Below are 17,148 nucleotides of genomic sequence, written 5' to 3'. Positions count from 1 at the left end.
TACATATCATGTAGCCCATAGAATATAGTTACAAAACACAGAAAACCCCAGTAATACCTGTTGTTATTGAAGGTAAAACTTGATGAAGTGCATGGTTTTCTAAATTAACAACATTAAACTAATCCCAATAAGATAATAATGATGACCAAATCTTTACGGCATGTCCATGGCAAATGTGAGTCATATTATAAAAAAAATACTATATGCACAACTCAGGGTCTCTTGGCACTGGCAATTAAATATGTGTAAAAAAAACCCCTGGATTTATAGCAAACTATGTTCATCAAATGAAGCAAGTATATGGATCTTACACTATCATACACTACATACAAAAATACCCAAATGAATTATATGTAATTAGTTATTCATATCCAATTTGCAGTAAAATAATTGGTGTTATACAATGTATTTGTGACATATGGGTTTGTATTTAAATATATAACTACACGTGTGGCCTCTTAGGGGCCTTACAATAAACACCTGCAAACAGTGTAGTAGTATTTATGGGGGTCACAGCCTTAGGCCTGAGCCAGGCAATACCCCAGACCTACCATGCCAAGCTGTGTTTTCTGCTCTGCTGTGCATTTTTGTGTGCAGAGCACCTATTTTTAGGACATGCACTGATCTTCCCAACCAGCCCACTGAGAGCTGTGGTGCACCAGTGAAGGGCAATAGGCCCCTAGTAAAGCTGCCCAAGAGCTGCCACCCCAGGGCCTACTGCCCTAGCGCAGGCCTAGATTGCCGAGGCCTAAATATACCACTGCCTGCAAGTAAGATTTGTATCATAAAGTATCTCAATCAGACATGTAGTATAAATTTCAAAACAGGAAGGAGGTTAACTAATAATGATGTCCGTATCTTATACCAGAAAACAAAAGATATTTTCTTAATGTTCGAAACAGGAAAAAAAATGATGGCCAGGGCTTACATCTTTCAGGTCTGGTTTGGGGGTCGCCAAAGGATCCAAACTACCAGCATGATCAACTCCATCCAAAGTTTTTTGGGGCTGACACAGCAAGGGGGAATTTTACGAGTGAAAAAAAGCTCTTGGCAGCACCCGTTGGGGAGGCCTGTGGCCTTAGAAACTCATTGCTGCTCTATTTGAGATTTGACCTCCTCAGATTCCTACTAATTGGAGTGGGTGGTGAGGAATACCCAATCTCTGCAAATTTAGAGAGAAAGACTCTTCTACTAAGTGGGCCTTTAGAGTTGATTGTGCTTGCTCAAATGGGATCCAAAGTAGGGTCTCTGCTGTCCTAGGGGCCATTGGAGGGGGTTTAACACCCATAGTTCCAACATTTCAAGCAGACATGGCCAAGATGTCCATTTCAAACCTAGTCCACTACAGAGGTGCCTAAATGTTACACATGTGGCCAGATGGACTTTATTGAAAGTACCTGGCCTTAAGGCCTTAAGACCTTGTTGCTTGTGTACCTCACAAATAGCTTGTGTACCTCCCAAACCAGTAAATCACACTACTTGTGGAATTTAACAATGCTTTGGTGTCTTCTGGAACTGGGGAAGGAAGGGCTGAGCAAGAATCCTTCAGGATGTCCAGGTAAAGACTCTGAGACACTTAAAACACGTTAACTTTGATGCAATCCCATCTTGTTGCCTTTGCCCAGTAGTCAGGATGTTAAGCAGGTAAAGGTAGCTGGAGGAGTGGTACATCGGGTCCCTTGCACAAGCTATAGTTAGACTGAGACAACTAATGTCCTGGGGAAAGACATTGGCCACTTGACCAGTGCCTTCATCCCTGATCCCAAGCCTACATGAAGGCAGTAAACTGTTCCCAAACGCAACATACAAACACTGCTACAAAGATGGCCACCGATGGCCATAGCTGGGAACTTTATGGCCAAGGAATACCAAGTGACCTACATTGACTGGAAATTAGTAGATCTGGAAGTGCCATGGAAAAGAATTTACTTACTTTTCAGAATTTTTTTTACCTTTTGTAAATGTTTGGTTTATATTAGACTTGGGCGCCAGCCAACTCTTCATGTTCGTCTTCGTGTTCGTCTTCGTATACCAAGAATATTCGCCCGTTCCTCTGTTCGGTTCGGGTGACTATTCGTGTACATTCTTCGTGTCCGTTTTTGTTCTTTGTTTTTTGCCTTTTTTATTTAGAAGGGGTTAATACTGGGTGAACGCGGTACGCAGCAGCTTTGGCTCCAGCAGCAATTGGTAACCGGCAGGGGCCGCCTCTGCCATCAACCAATAAGGGGCACCTGCTCTTCATTGGTTGACGGCAGACATGCCCCCTGCTGACGACCAATACAGTTGCTCATATAGACTATTAAAAACCTGGTTGCCGGCAGGGAGCTCCTCTGGAAGAGGTGTTACACCTCGTCTTATAATCGAGCAAATACGGTATATAAAATAATAAAATAAAACAATAATATTAATAATAATATGGGGATATATAATATCTAAAAACTTTGGTATTACAGAAACAATCCACCTACATCTATGATTTGGAAACACCAAACAGGTAGAAGATCCATTTGCGGTGCATTCCTTGCCCTCTTGTCTTGAGCTTTTGCAAGTACTAGGTTAAAATGGCCTGTACGTAAAGGTTTATCTTCGTCTTCGGTTGTTCAGAGTACAAAACAAGTTCTCACTCTCCTGTTGCCAGCATATTTGTATTTTCTGTTTGTATCTTTGTATTTTGCTGTTCTTTCTAATTGTGCTCTTTAGTAAGCCATATGTTTTATTTTTTACTCAAGGGTACATGCTTATAAGTGTATTTTATTAGTGTTAGTTTGAAGATTTTCCACCTATCTTCTGTGTTTCTTCCTGGGAACAATACATCCCAGTAAATCCAGGGAAGTCCTTAGTCCGTTGAAGTTGGCCTTCTTAAATGTCAGAGTTTTTGTAAAGCTTCTACTAGTTTGCTTTTGTGAATTTATCTCAAGTGTGGCCATATTACAGTTACTATTCCCGAAATTTTCCCTTACTTGTATATTTGACAAATGTGTCTTCACTAATTGCAACATCAGACTGTCATGTAATAGGTTAAAAATGTTGTTCCCCTTTCCTGAAGTACTTGTTCCAGTATTCCATTCAATTTATGGGTAAGTACATTTCCCATTATTAAAATGTGGCCCAGATTGCAGCTTTTTCAATGTATGAAAAATACTAATATTTGGAGGTTTTTAAGCATATACGTACAGTTAATGTTCTGCATATCTCTTAGTATCTGTGCAGATGTCTACTCATATGATTTCTGTGTTATTACCAGTACCAACATTTACCATTTCTTTAATAGCAGGTCTTAACTTAGGTCTAACATAACGACATATGCCTCTTAATTTACTCTATCCTTCCTAAATAGCGTATTGCCAACATATTACCCAGTCGTAAGAATGATGCAACCATGTATGATTCCAGCGTGACTGTGCCCCAGTGCACAAAGCAGTGTCCATAAAGACATGGTTAGATGAATTTGGTGTGAAGGAACTTGTCTGGCTCGCACAGAGCCCTGACTTCAACCCCATGAAACACATTTGGGATGAACTGGAAACAGATATTGCGAGCCAGGCCTTCTCGTCCAACATCAGTGCCTGATCTCACAGATGCTCTACTGGACTCTACTCCAAAATCTTCTCCAAAAGTGGAAGCTGTTGTAGCTGCAAAGGGGGAACCAACTACATATTAATGTCCATGTAGTTAGAATATAGTGTATCTCTGAAAGAAATTAGGTCATACTGTTCTTCACTTGCTAGTAACTTTTTGGCATATTTTGTTTGACAAGTTTCTTGCATTTCCTATAAAGATATGTCAAGTTACTACGTTTTTTTGTTAATTTGCTTTCTGTTCCTTATTTACTTCCTTATCTGCGATGAACCATTGAGCTCACAATTTTCAAAAGCTACGTCCTGTCATGAAACTACACAAGCTACCATTTTAATTCTAAATTTACTCTACCAATATCCTAGTCCAAAATCTCCTCCAACTATCTTCTCCTCCACTACAACAGCCCCCTCCATTAAGGTGCAACCCATTCCCTACTGCATAGTCTGTTGCCCAGTTCTTTAAAAACCCAAATCCCACTTTTTTCACTCCACGTTCACAATCCACATATTAATCGCGTTAAATTCCTGCTGCCTCCCTTGTCTATCTTGAATATTTTGTACATCATTATCTTCAGAAATAACTGGAAATGTACCTACTTTGTATTATTAGAATATTTTAATGGGATGTCCAAAGGCATTCAACAAAAAAAAATGTGTTTTTAACTGACGTGATTTCACAGAAACAAAAAATTAAATTTGACCTGCACAGCATTGAAAGACATCCTTCCCTAAAACTAGGTGGCACAACCCTTGGCAACGACAGCCTCCAAATGTTTCGTGTAACTGTCTATAAGTGTCTTGCACCTGTCTGCTAGCACTTTCTGCCAATTGTAATTTGTTCAAGACCTTGAATGTTCACAGAATACCTCACAATGGCAGATTTCAGCCATTTTTTTCAATTGGATTGAGATCAGGACTCATTTGTGGCCAGTCTAAAACAGTTATTTTTTCCTTTTTAACCATTTATTGTACTTTTGGATAGGTGATTTGGATCATTGTCCTGTTAAAGAACCCATGATCTTTCACCTTCACCCATACTTCAGTTTTTCACATGGGGTAGAATATTTTGCTTATTTCATAATTCCCTTAACTTGCTCAAGGTCTAGAGTACCAGAGGCAGCAAAGGAACCCCACAACCAGGGCCGTCTTTCATGTGGGGCAAAAGGTGCAGCTGCCCTGGGACCAGCCATACCTGGGGGGTCCATAGTAGCTGCCCCTGGAGACAGCAACAACCGTGGTCACGGGGGTCACAACTACGGCATGGCCCACCACAGTAGGGGGCCCCAGGACCCTGCAACCACTTCCGCACAAGCCCGCAGCTTGCCCTTGTGTAAGCAATGTCTCTTGTACTGCCCAGTGGAAATAGGAACTGAGTAGTTACATTAAGTCACGTTACGACACATTCCTGCTTCCCCTGGGTGGTAAAAGAGAAGTTGCTTGCACAGTATGCAAGCAACACAGAGTAATCTGCAGGTGAAGTCTGGGTACGAGAGGGAGTACAAATGAGTATGTGTGAATGAATGTGTGAATGGCATGAATGTATGAGTAACTGTGAATGGCATGAATGAATATGTGTGAATGAGTATGTATTTATATATGTATGTATAAATGTGTGATAGCATGGATGTGAATGTGTAAAATGGGAGGCAAATATGGCACAGACAGGCTGTTTGGTGCAAAGGTGTCACAAATAGGCTGTGGGTGTGATTGCATGCTAGTGAATGTAGAGGGGGGCCAAGCAAATGCTTGCCTAGGGTCCAATCAATATTAAAGACAGCCCTGCCTACAACATTATGGATCCTAACCATATTTATCTGTGCATAGGATTTTTTCCTTATAAGCTTTACTTATTTACCTATAAACATATTGCTGGTCTGCATGTTCAAAGAGATTTATTTCGGTTTTATCTGTCCAAAGAATATGTTCCCCAAAAGATTGTGGTTTCAGTATGTACGCAAAGTTCACTGACGTTTTATATTTTGCGTTCAGCAGTGGGGCCATCCTTGGGCTTCACCCATAAAATCATTCTTGGTAGCATATGGTATGGCTTGAAGCCATCTCTCCGGGTCAGCCTTAAGCTGTGTGGCATCTGTATCAAACATATATCGTGTTTCAAACAGTGTATATAGACCAAAGCTGTTTCACTACAAATATATTTTTACATATATTGTACATGACATTCAAAATATTCAAGGGTGCCAATAATGTCGGCCATAACTGTATATCAGAAACCATTACGTTGGAGGCCCTTGCCCTAAGTTTGTCACCTAGTGCTGTCAAATCGTTTTTGAAGAATCCTCGCATGCCATTGACTTTATGATTAGTACTAATGCATACTATGGCTACTGAATCAACATTGGCCCCTCCCAATAATGTGTGCACAACATGCCAAACCTATGCACCTGGGAGACAGCAAACTGGCAATCTGGGTTTTGGGTCAGAGTACCCTAAAAACCTTCCTTGAATCTGCAAATCACCACCACCTGTGTAGCTATTTTAACCTTTTGGTCCCCACATGAGGCTACTCATCTGACTGCTATGTGAATCAGCCTACTTCAGTAATGCCCGATCTAATCTGATCTTCCTAGGATATTCACACAAACTAGAAAACATGTTGGGTTAGACAAGCCTAGAACAAGCCCCCCTATGTCAATTAATCCGACATCCCTTCTTGCAGCTTAGTTAGCTTTCTGCCCTAGATACCGTCTCCATTTCATCTCCATCTTCACTGGCCCCTGCAAGAGTCTGCTCAGTAGGCTCTTGTAGGTGTTGTCACTGTCCCTCAGAGTAGCCAGCTGCATTGTTGGATGAAGAATGTTGGAACTTGTTCACACTTGTCACCAAACACCCCCTCCCAACACCTGCTCCAGAAATGGAATGTATGGAATGCAAAGATGGCACAAACAAGGGATTTGGGAGCAAAGGTGGAATTATAGGACATGTTGGGGTGCTCCAGGGCAATTTTCGCACCGGGCCCTATGGTTTCTAGTTATGCCCCTGGTGTGGGGTGCAGGCACATGATGTTGACCAATCCAATAAATTGGGCTGGGGTCCAAATATTTCTAGGGCTGCTTTTCATTACCTGCCCGGCCCTCCATGGGTCTTCCCTTTAGGATGACTCTGTACATTCTTAAAACTTGTGGTAAGAACCCCATTAGGATGTACAGGTACGTCCTGACTTTGTTGCAGCAGCAGGGACATCTCTCGACAGCCTGGACTCTCCCCTGTTAGCAAAAGTCAGCATCCCTGGCTTCCTGCTAAATAATCGTGTGTAACTAGATCAGGCATTCCTTCTGGTAGGTGCCACTGCTGACAACCAAGGGAAGTGCGCTTAAGAACATGGAGGCTAGAGCCTTTCTATAGGCTATAGAGCCCTGCTTGCTGATCACATTGTGATCAGGAGGACGAGAGGGATAAAATAGTTTCTCCCCTTCCAAAATAGTTTTAAAAAAGGGAAACAATGAAATATAAATCAAACATTACCAATCACTGGCATAAAAAAATGTATGAGAGATTCCAAAAATGGATCTGGACCATGCTGCAAAAACAAAAAAACCCCTAGTTCTCCTGAACATAATGATGTATAATTTGTAGGGGTTCATTAAAGGGAATCATGGTTTAATATATGGTAAAATAAATATGTCGGTCCTTTGGTAATGAAACACCCCAGGCCTAAAGGGGTTAAGCAAAAGCATGTCAATCAAGCACTGTTTGTATACATACATGCATTCTACCACACATATACATACATTATTGACCACAATGTAATCTTTTATATGTCCTTTTCATCTCTCTTTTGTTTTGGACGTTTATTGCATTGCATTTTATTACCAGTTTATCATTCTCAAATAAAATGAAGTTTCTGTGTGAAGCTGCCAGCCAGCTCAGCACTGAAAGTGTTAAACAGGTTGCCAAAAGACTCCAGCAGCACTAAAAGGCATTCAAATTGATTTAACATACGCTCAGAAGAAAAGGAACTTGTTGACCTGCTATCACATTGGTCACAAAGATCAGTCACTTCACTATTATTTCATTTCAGTACATGACATCGTCCATTACTAGCGTTGTCCAGAATGCTGGAGAGCTTCTTTGATTTAGGGACTGTCCTGAGCAATCATGGACACATGGTCCACCTACTTGTCAGCCATGTATTATATACAAAGGATTTAAAGGTGCAATTCCACTATGACATAGCAATATATGACTAACAATATCTTAAGCAACTTTAAGAAATCTGTCATTTCATTTTTTCCTGGCATTTTAATCACATAGAACCAACACAGAAACCTATAAGCAACGTTTTCAGTTTCTACGGCAACAACATATCGGTATCTGCTTTTATGTCACATGACAGCTAAGAGTTCCTGGGGCAATATTGTACATGATTAAAGAGTCACTTCTGGGAAAAGTTTGGGACAAGGAATGATTCTTCTATTGCCTCGCTTAGCTAAAGATGTGTGCTACAGCATCTATAACATGGCCTTATTATTTATGCCGTAAAGCAGTCTGCAAGTTGTGTTTGAGAGAAGGATGTGGCTAAAGGTTAGTAAAACATGGGCATTGCCTCGAGAGCTTCTCCTGCATGATGGGACATTTGAGAACTCTGTGTTTAAAGGTGGGTCTGTCATGGTTTTCAACCTAAACATAAGAATATTCCCCATACTTCTGCAAGCCTTTCCACTATAATGACAAGGCAAAAAACAAACAATGTTTTTTCCAGCTCTGGAAGGACCTTGCATGGCACCATTTCTCAGTTTGAGCTGCCCATAATGACATATATTATGTAATAGCCACAAAAATGGATTACTTACCTCTGGAACGAAATCGACTTGAAATGGGTCACCTGCCACATATTGCCACTTCCTGCGTGCTATGTTACTCCCTTCAAGTTTTCTCATCAATTAGTAGGTGATGTGGATTTATACATATCCTTAAAGTGAATCATTAAAGAAGCACTTTAACAATGCATCATAGAGGCCCTTCATAACTCGCAACAAATTCAATGAGTTGAAATGTTCCAACTTACCGAGACACTAACAGACTGTAAGGTCAACCTTAGGAGGGTCTCCAAACCGTCCTATTGGTATTGTAAAGGACACCGTACCTAGGAGGCAGGCGCTAAGCAGAGTCACCTAACAATTCCACACAGTCCTAATGTGGCAGGTCCCACCATATGGATGGAGGAGAAGTGTCAGGTGCTTGAGAAGTATTTGTGTGTATATCTATGTGTGTGGGCCTGGGGTAGGGTGACCACATCGGCCATGTTTTCCAGGACACATTTAATGTTTACATACTGCTGACCAGCCCAGATAAAGTACTGCCCTGCAGTATGAGGGATGTATAACTAATTGGTTCCTTTCCATAAGTCTATACATCCCACATACTGCAAGGCAGCACGTTACCTGTGCTGGTCAGCAATATGAAAAACGTATACGTGTCCTGGAAAATATGGCCGATGTGGTCACCCTAGCCTAGGGGCCTCTGATGGTCCAAACTTGCCACTGCCTGTATCTTGTGTTTTTGTTTCTCAATCGGGACATTATTTTATCAATTTAAAAAGACAATGTTACCAAAAGGAAGCTGGGATCTAAGCAAAGGGTGACAATACTGGCATATCAATCATTTCAGGCTGGTATTTCCCTTCCTTGTTTACATAGTTAATCTGTTTATACCGCTACACATGTTTACTGAGTGTTCTGAAATGTGAAAAAATTTATATTTTAGAAAAGTGACAGATCCACTTTAAAATACAAAGAAAACCCAGCACTTTCTTTCATTTAAGCTCTGCAACATTCACCTGTACAGCATTTATTTCTATACGGTTCTTTATATAGCTAAAGTGTTCTTTGCCTGAAGACTAATCCGATATGTATTTGATTACGCAATAATACATGAAAATTAATTAAAAGCATTCTAGAAGCAATTAAGCTAGGAAAATGCACCCACACAAGCATCAATATACTTCTTTTGTTTGCAATAAAGGAGAGAGCTGCTAATGACTGAATGATCCATTTAGTATCAGCACATACAGGCAATTTTAGTTTCTTCCCCATTATTACCTTATATAATAAGAAAAGGTAGAATATTTACTTACATACCCTGGCGATCACTTACTGTTGCTAAAGTTTTGTAAAGTGCTTGCAAACAAGTTGCTATACTGTTACCATGGTTACCACAGCCAGGTTGGGTGTAGACATGGCTGGATTTCTTATAAGGCATGCAATACAGACCGGTAACCAGTCTGCAGAGGAACATAAGTAATAAATAAACCCAGAATGTCGGGCTTAATGCAGGTGCCGGATTAATTGGGATGGTACATTCTTACAGAGGTTCTATTTCTAGTGAAATATGTTCATAGGGGGAAAAAAGGGGCAAGAAGACAACACTTGGTCATGTGAACCATGTTTTGAAATGATCAAGCTTTATTCATAATTTGGATGCATGGTAATAGACAGTTCTATTTAAATTCCACTGCCCTTTGATATGCGGCTGTACATCATGCACTCACATCATCATCATGCAAATTACCTCTTGTGAATCCGTAAAGAAAACTCCCACAGTCTGGATTTTCCTTCACGCAATCTGTACTGTGCTTTGGGGGTTGCCTAAAATGCAGTTTTTCTTGAAGTACTCTGGTTGCTGTGCCCTGTTTAGCTCTACAAATAACACATAAAATACTATTATAACACATAATTGTAAACTAGTTTCAAAAATGCACAAATCTTGTCATCAATTACACTTGTGGCAGCTCATTCAAAAAATATATTATTATTGAAACATAATAATGTGGCAAAGGCTGTTTAGTATTTGTTATTATGTATTGCAAGAAGCACTACGTAAATTGCTGGTGCTATATAAATAAAAGATAATAATATTGTATATTGTATATCATAATAATGTAGTGTCCTCTGCCCTTGGACCCCAAAGCAGAAAAATGTATTTCTTAAAACAATTCTGCGTATTAGACATTAGCAATCCAGTGAGGCTATCAATTGTCTCAAAAATAAGCAAAATTACACAAAAAAAGAAAATTCCATGGTCAAAGTTCCCCCTAAATTATAGCAATGTACGATTTTATGCCAGGTAGCTACATGACAAAATGCCACCGTGTATTCACAGTAAAGTAAATAATGAGACTACACAAAAAGAAAATAAGCGGTAAAAAAGTGTATCAATGAGTTAATAAAGAAAAAAAAAATAATAACTGTAATAGAGGGGTACAGCCATATCAACCAGTGGTCTACTTCTTTAAAAGTACACGTATTATTAATCATAACCATACAAAAAAAATTACGTAGCGCAACCCTAGTAAAAACATCTCTCACACAAGTGTCTAAACCAAAATGTAAATACCGGTACTTAAATTCAAGTAATCTCCAGGATGTATTCTGCTGTTTTATAGATCAAGAAAAAGACATATATTTTGAATGAGACTAACCAAATATCTTGCAGGATACAATACAGTGTAACATGCATTACATTTCAATATACAATATATATTATATACTATATATATATATATATATATATTTATTACTTATATATATATATATTATATAAAATAATACAATGTTAAAGAACACATCAGAGAAAGTGGTGTAATGGCTACAAATTGATAATTTATGGTTATTTTTAGGTATTACCATGTTTTGGCCTTTTTTAGTTAAATACCAAGAATACTACAACTATTAAGGCCACTACTTTTCAAACTACAAAACCGCTGTTCAGTGTTCCTATCTTCAAACCAACAATTGCTTAAGAGACAGCCCAATAACCATTACTATTTTATTCTCCATTCCATGTGTTTTTCAAAAATACGTGATTTATTGAATTCTTTTAATTTCTTTATATAGCACCAACAATTTACACAGTGCTTCTTATGATACATGAATTTAAAAGGTATGACAAAACTAGAATTGACGAACTAAGTACGAGTAAAGTAAATGTGAAACGGGAGAAGGATAGCCATATTTTATGGGGAAAATGTAGAAATCGAGTAGTAGGTGGGCAGTTGTCATGGAGGTCTTTGTCAGTGAGCAAAATTACTTTAAACGTAATTCATTTAAGAATCGATGGCCGTGTTTGGGCACTAAAATAATACTAATCTTCTTAAATAATTCCAGGATTGATGTCTTTTTAAACCATTTTCAAAATGGAAGTTCTGTCTAAAGCAAACCAACTGAATATCTGAATATAGGAACTGCGGATTTGAAATTAAAGTGCATTCGACGTAGTGATTAATATTATCTCTGCTCACGTCAAACCAGGGTTAAAATCATTTTAGCATGTCTATATGTGTTCAAGTATCTACCTTAACCCCTTCCTAGCCCAACAGACTATAGACACCTATGGCTGAGCAACTTGTAAGCTTCATATTAAGGTTAAATGTTCTATGCATTCCTTCCATAAGAGAGAAAACAAAATGTTTGTGGTGTATTGTTGTAACATAAAATATAAACGTGATTATATACAGCAATAAACTCCTGCTAGATCTATATATATATAAAAAAAGGTTACAAAATAAATATAGTTAACAATTCTAAAGAAAAATTCTATCTTCTGATTGAAATTTACTTCCTGTGATTAAAATAACACGTGCACAGTAAATGACAATATTGAACAACAATGAAGGCAAGTGCTCACAGAGACGAGGTAAATGTGTCATTGAGGAGGGTAAATGGTTTCAAAGCACAGAGTGTCAAAAGAAAGCTGAGAAAGTGGGTGGAGGAAAACAGAAAAAGCCCCAAAAATTAGAGAAGGCAGACAGTGAAAGAGAGAGAAAAGAGAGCCGCGCGCATGCGCAGTGGCGGCCTCTGTGCCATATTGGAATGAGGCAGTGAGCAGTGGTGGGGGGTGAATAGCTGAGAAGCAGGGGGAAGAGAAGAGCGCACCGGGCCCTGAAAATCAGCTTGGAAAAAGTCCCTACGGGTAAGAAAAAGCTCAGCAACGGGTTTCCTTAGGCAGGGGAGAGCCCGATCTAACTGCTGGAGGGGTTTTCTCGCTTTTAGGAGAATCTTGATCTTTTTTAAGAGCTTCCCAAGTTTGCAACAATCTATCCCTGTAGGAGGATGTTGTGTATATGTGCATGGGAGGGGGCCAGCTGGCTGCACTTTAGCAGTGCATGTGTATAAATATATATATGTATGTGTGTATAGGGGTCTAGATTTATATGTTGGTGTAAATGAATATATGTGTAGCTGTCCTTAATTTTCCCATATATTATATTATGTGTGTGCACATGTATTTGTACATGTCCAAAAAAAATGATAAATGTAGAGACACGCGCATATATCTATCTATAGGTTGGCACTGTCTTCTAACACTCATTGATTGTGCAGTTTGTGCCAATTCACAGATTATAAAGAACAATATAATAAAGAAAATAAAAGCACACAGAGATCAACAACTTAATGCAAACTCAGCAGCAAAAAAAAAGCCATCCTATGTGTAACACGAATATTTCAATTATTATCCAGGAAACAGAAAATAAAAGCCCATCGCGTTCCTCACACATGCTTGGGGCAGGACTCTGATTCTATTAAATGTAGTTTTCGCTGGTTATGAAGTCACTGTAACGTCATACTAGGAAAGTGCACACTTTGGAGGGGGGGGAGTTAAACCTAATGACCTATATGATTACGAATCATCATCATTCTGCTGTATTCTGACGTTGTCCCAGGTCTTTAACCCCCTGCGTGCCAGGCAGCAGAGATTCACTTTTGTTTTCAGATTGACTTCCTTCCATATCAGCACTGGAATTGTGCCTTTTAACCATTTCAGTACTGGGGACGTATCACATTCCCTCTTTCCATAACCAACTTCAGTGCTTTTCTGTACATTATCTGAATTTATTAAAAACAAGTACTCCGATATTATTGGTATTTTAGATTGTTTTTTTTTTCTAAAAAAAAATATTTACCTGTCCTATAATGTCAGTTTAAACATAAATATCAAAACAACATCAGAAGTGTGATACTTAACTGCAATCTGTACACACCCAAAAATCAACATACCACTTCTGTTGTAAGTTTAATTTTTGGCACTAATAATAATGAAATAGATCAAATTGTACTGCTTTCTTTCTGGAAACTGCCTACACCTTTTTTTTAACTAACTCAGGGAAAAGGGGTTGTTGTTGTTTCATGGAGCTGCTTCACAACAAAGGTGGAAAGAGATGATAAAGGAAGTGTTTGAAATCGTTGCACTTCACACATTGTTAAAGCGAATGAAATGTTTGATGTGAAACAAAAATCAATTGGCTACATATACAGATAAATGATTTGTAACAGCACAATATTACTGCATGCTCATGAAATATAGCAAGGTGAAATAAAGGGATAGGCATATGGAGCTGCGTTATATTACAATGGGACCCTCACAATACATATGTATATATATATGTTTAGAGAGAGAGAGGTACTTTTTGAATTTGAAGTATACACTTCTACATATGTAAGAAAATTGAGAGCTCTTTCTGAGCAGGAAGTTGCTATGATACATAGCAGGAAGTGGATTGCAAATAAAAATGCTTCTCCAAGCCTACTGATAAACAGGACATGCACTTTCCAATTGTTATATTCTGTCAATGTATAAAAGCCCATTATAAGTGTACGTATACATTAAATGTATCTCCTATCGCGTTCACTTTACCTGTTCAGGAATTTGGTGCTTTTTGAAAGAATTTGAAATATTTGCATAATTATTGCACCTTCTGTTTTAATATTTTTTTTATTCATCATTGTTATGGCATTTTGTTTAGTAAAACTAGCTGCTATTAATGACAGACATATGGCTGAAAAAGCATTCATTGACAGCGTGTGCAATATCCATACAATATCTATGTAATGCGGTCATACTAAATATAAAATAAATAGAAATGGTATGGCCCTTTTTTTGAAGGAGTAAATTGTTGGCACTATATAAAAAAAAGATAATAATAATAATAATAGGAGTAGTTAACTTTTTTGGGTTTTATTAATATTATTTATTACTTTTTAATTTTTTCATTCGTTCCACAATACTATATAACAAGGAAACGTCACGTATATTTTTTCTCCCTATTATCCTGACCTTGATTTGAATTAGTTACTTTAATGCATAATCTGCCTGCTACAGACGGGTATGATTTGGGCAATTTTCATCAGGTTCATGTAAGCCTGACAACCCAGTTTCTTTTGAGTGACACAATGTCAAGTATTATAGGACATATTGCCAACAAGGTCTATTTGCCAAACGTCAAATTGTGTCGAGTAGTTCTTGTAGCTAAATGGAGCATTAGAATCATAATTCCTAGTAATGTTGATTGCCCTATATATATATATTATTGTTTAATAAAGTAAAATGTTGTCTCATTCTTGCCAGGGACACTAAAAAAAAAAAAAAAGCTTCTTAAAAGTTACTGTGTTGAAACAATAAAATTACAAATCTGTTAAGGTTTCTATACTTATCATAGTACAGAGTGAATTAATGTTTTGTCTAAGTGGAACAGCCCCTTTAATTGAGTTGATTGGAATTCACTAAATTTAACTGTCAAGCTGACCTTAGCTCAAGGTGATATGACCCAAGTCATCCCGACTGCTCAGAAAAGCATAACAGCTTACTTATCCGCAGAAATCTCACTTGAGTCGAGTAGGCAGTCAAGTTGAAAATAAGACTCCAACTTGTTGAAATGAACTCCTTAAGAGACATGTTTGACTCAGATTTCCATTAAACTCGATCGTACTGCCAAACTTTTTGTGCAGTGGTGAAGTATAGGGGCTTTACACTGTAGATTACATTTTCTCACACATGCCAAGGCAATTCACTGTGTGTAAATTACACATTATTTCTTTAATCAATGAGTTGAATAGGCCATCTGTAGTTAGTATTAGATCTTATTGGAAGGTTAAAGTGGTTTAATATTTGAATGGTTGTTTTCTCTCCCAGCAAAGTTTATGGGGATATAGCAAAGAAACTAAGACCTCAGTTGTCCCTTTAATGCAGTTTCTAAAAGCAGTTTGTGACCTCAAATACTTTAATGTCACCCAAGCCTAATGTCATCCAAACCCACAAGCTGCAGAGCCTTGATAAAGTTATCAGGGCTGCTGAACCCTTCCACTATTGCACTTGCATAAACCATATAATATGAAAAAACTGGATACAGCCACATTATCCCAAGTAACAATCGAGTCTTTAGTCTTTACATTTTAATCAAGCCAACTCAGATAAAGATGTAAGATTACATAACCTCTTGGGATCAGAGAAGTCTCTTCCTCGGATGGAATCCATCTGGAGATGCAGCTTCACTTTACCTGTGTTTCTCAGTTATATGAGAATTGTGTGTATCTCGGAAAACATGGCCAGCATGGTCATCCTAATCTCATGCTGCTGCTGAATCTTGTCTTTTAGGATCCTCTTGTCTGGCTAAGGATTATGGGAGATGTGGTTAAAATACCCATGGCGTTTTATGCTTGGTCTGGGCTTAGATATGGGCTTGTATGTGTAATAAACTAATCCTACAGCACATGTTTTAATTGAATCACCATCTTTGTGTGTGGTCCAAAGATGGATGCTGTACATGGATCTGGAAAAATGATCTCTAGCTATCACATCAGTATACTCACATGCTTATATAATCTTACTCACATGATATTTGACATTTTTGAAACCTGCTTGTGAAGGACAATTTTTTCAAGAGTGATGATTTCCAGCAGGGTAACGGCAGGTCAAGTACAGGTTGGCAGGAGATGACCTTGAAGGATATTTGTATTTTTTTTCATACCATTCCTGACGCTGAACTAATACAAGCTGGCCAGACCTCAGTCTTTAGTTCAGCATATCGTGTTCCAGAAGGTAGCATGTGTGGACTGTGGTTGACCCTGTGGCATTTCTTTCAGATGTGTGTGTGTCCAGGGAAAGCCTGGCACCTTCTGACCCCGGGGGGGGGCAGGTAAAGCCAAGTAGCCCCATTGGCCCTTTGCCCCCCCAGTAACTAACACATGCACAATTGCACACATGCACTCTCACACTTACAAAAACTTATACACATACTTACACTAACACATACACACTTCTACCCCCTTTAACACATACACATTCAAGCTATCACGCTCACTCTAACATACATACATACCATTCCCCTTGGCAATGTGTGCAATTGACATAATTGAAGGAACTGTTTGGCCTGCTTGATGATCCATTCACCAAGGGTCAATTTGGACTATCCAGCAAAATGATATTTTTCCAGGAATTAAGCGTTCTAAGCATTCCAGAAGCAGAATTTAGTGCCATAGCTTGGTAAATTTGCCACAAGCTTATCTAGCCAGAGAACCCATTGAAGTCAATAAGGGCTGGGTTGATTTGGTGAGCAAACATGTATATCAAAAATTAACCCCTAATGGTCATGTAAAAAGTTTATAAAAATTATTTTGAAACCTGGGTCTTGGGATGCAGATAATCACTTTTTTACGTACTGTTCTCTGTGTTTCTCCAGATCATGATCATAGTGAGAAGAGAGGACAGAGACAAAGGCAGAGCTTACAAGCCTTGTTTTTGTCATTTAACTTTGACTATATAAGCGATCACACACACA

Source organism: Sceloporus occidentalis, unplaced genomic scaffold, assembly GCF_023333645.1.
Source record: "Sceloporus occidentalis isolate IW3139 unplaced genomic scaffold, rSceOcc1.0.p SCAF_139, whole genome shotgun sequence".
Taxonomy (NCBI): Eukaryota; Metazoa; Chordata; class Lepidosauria; order Squamata; family Phrynosomatidae; genus Sceloporus; species Sceloporus occidentalis.
The sequence above is the reverse complement of the archived record's forward strand: the minus strand, read 5'-3'. Positions refer to the sequence as shown.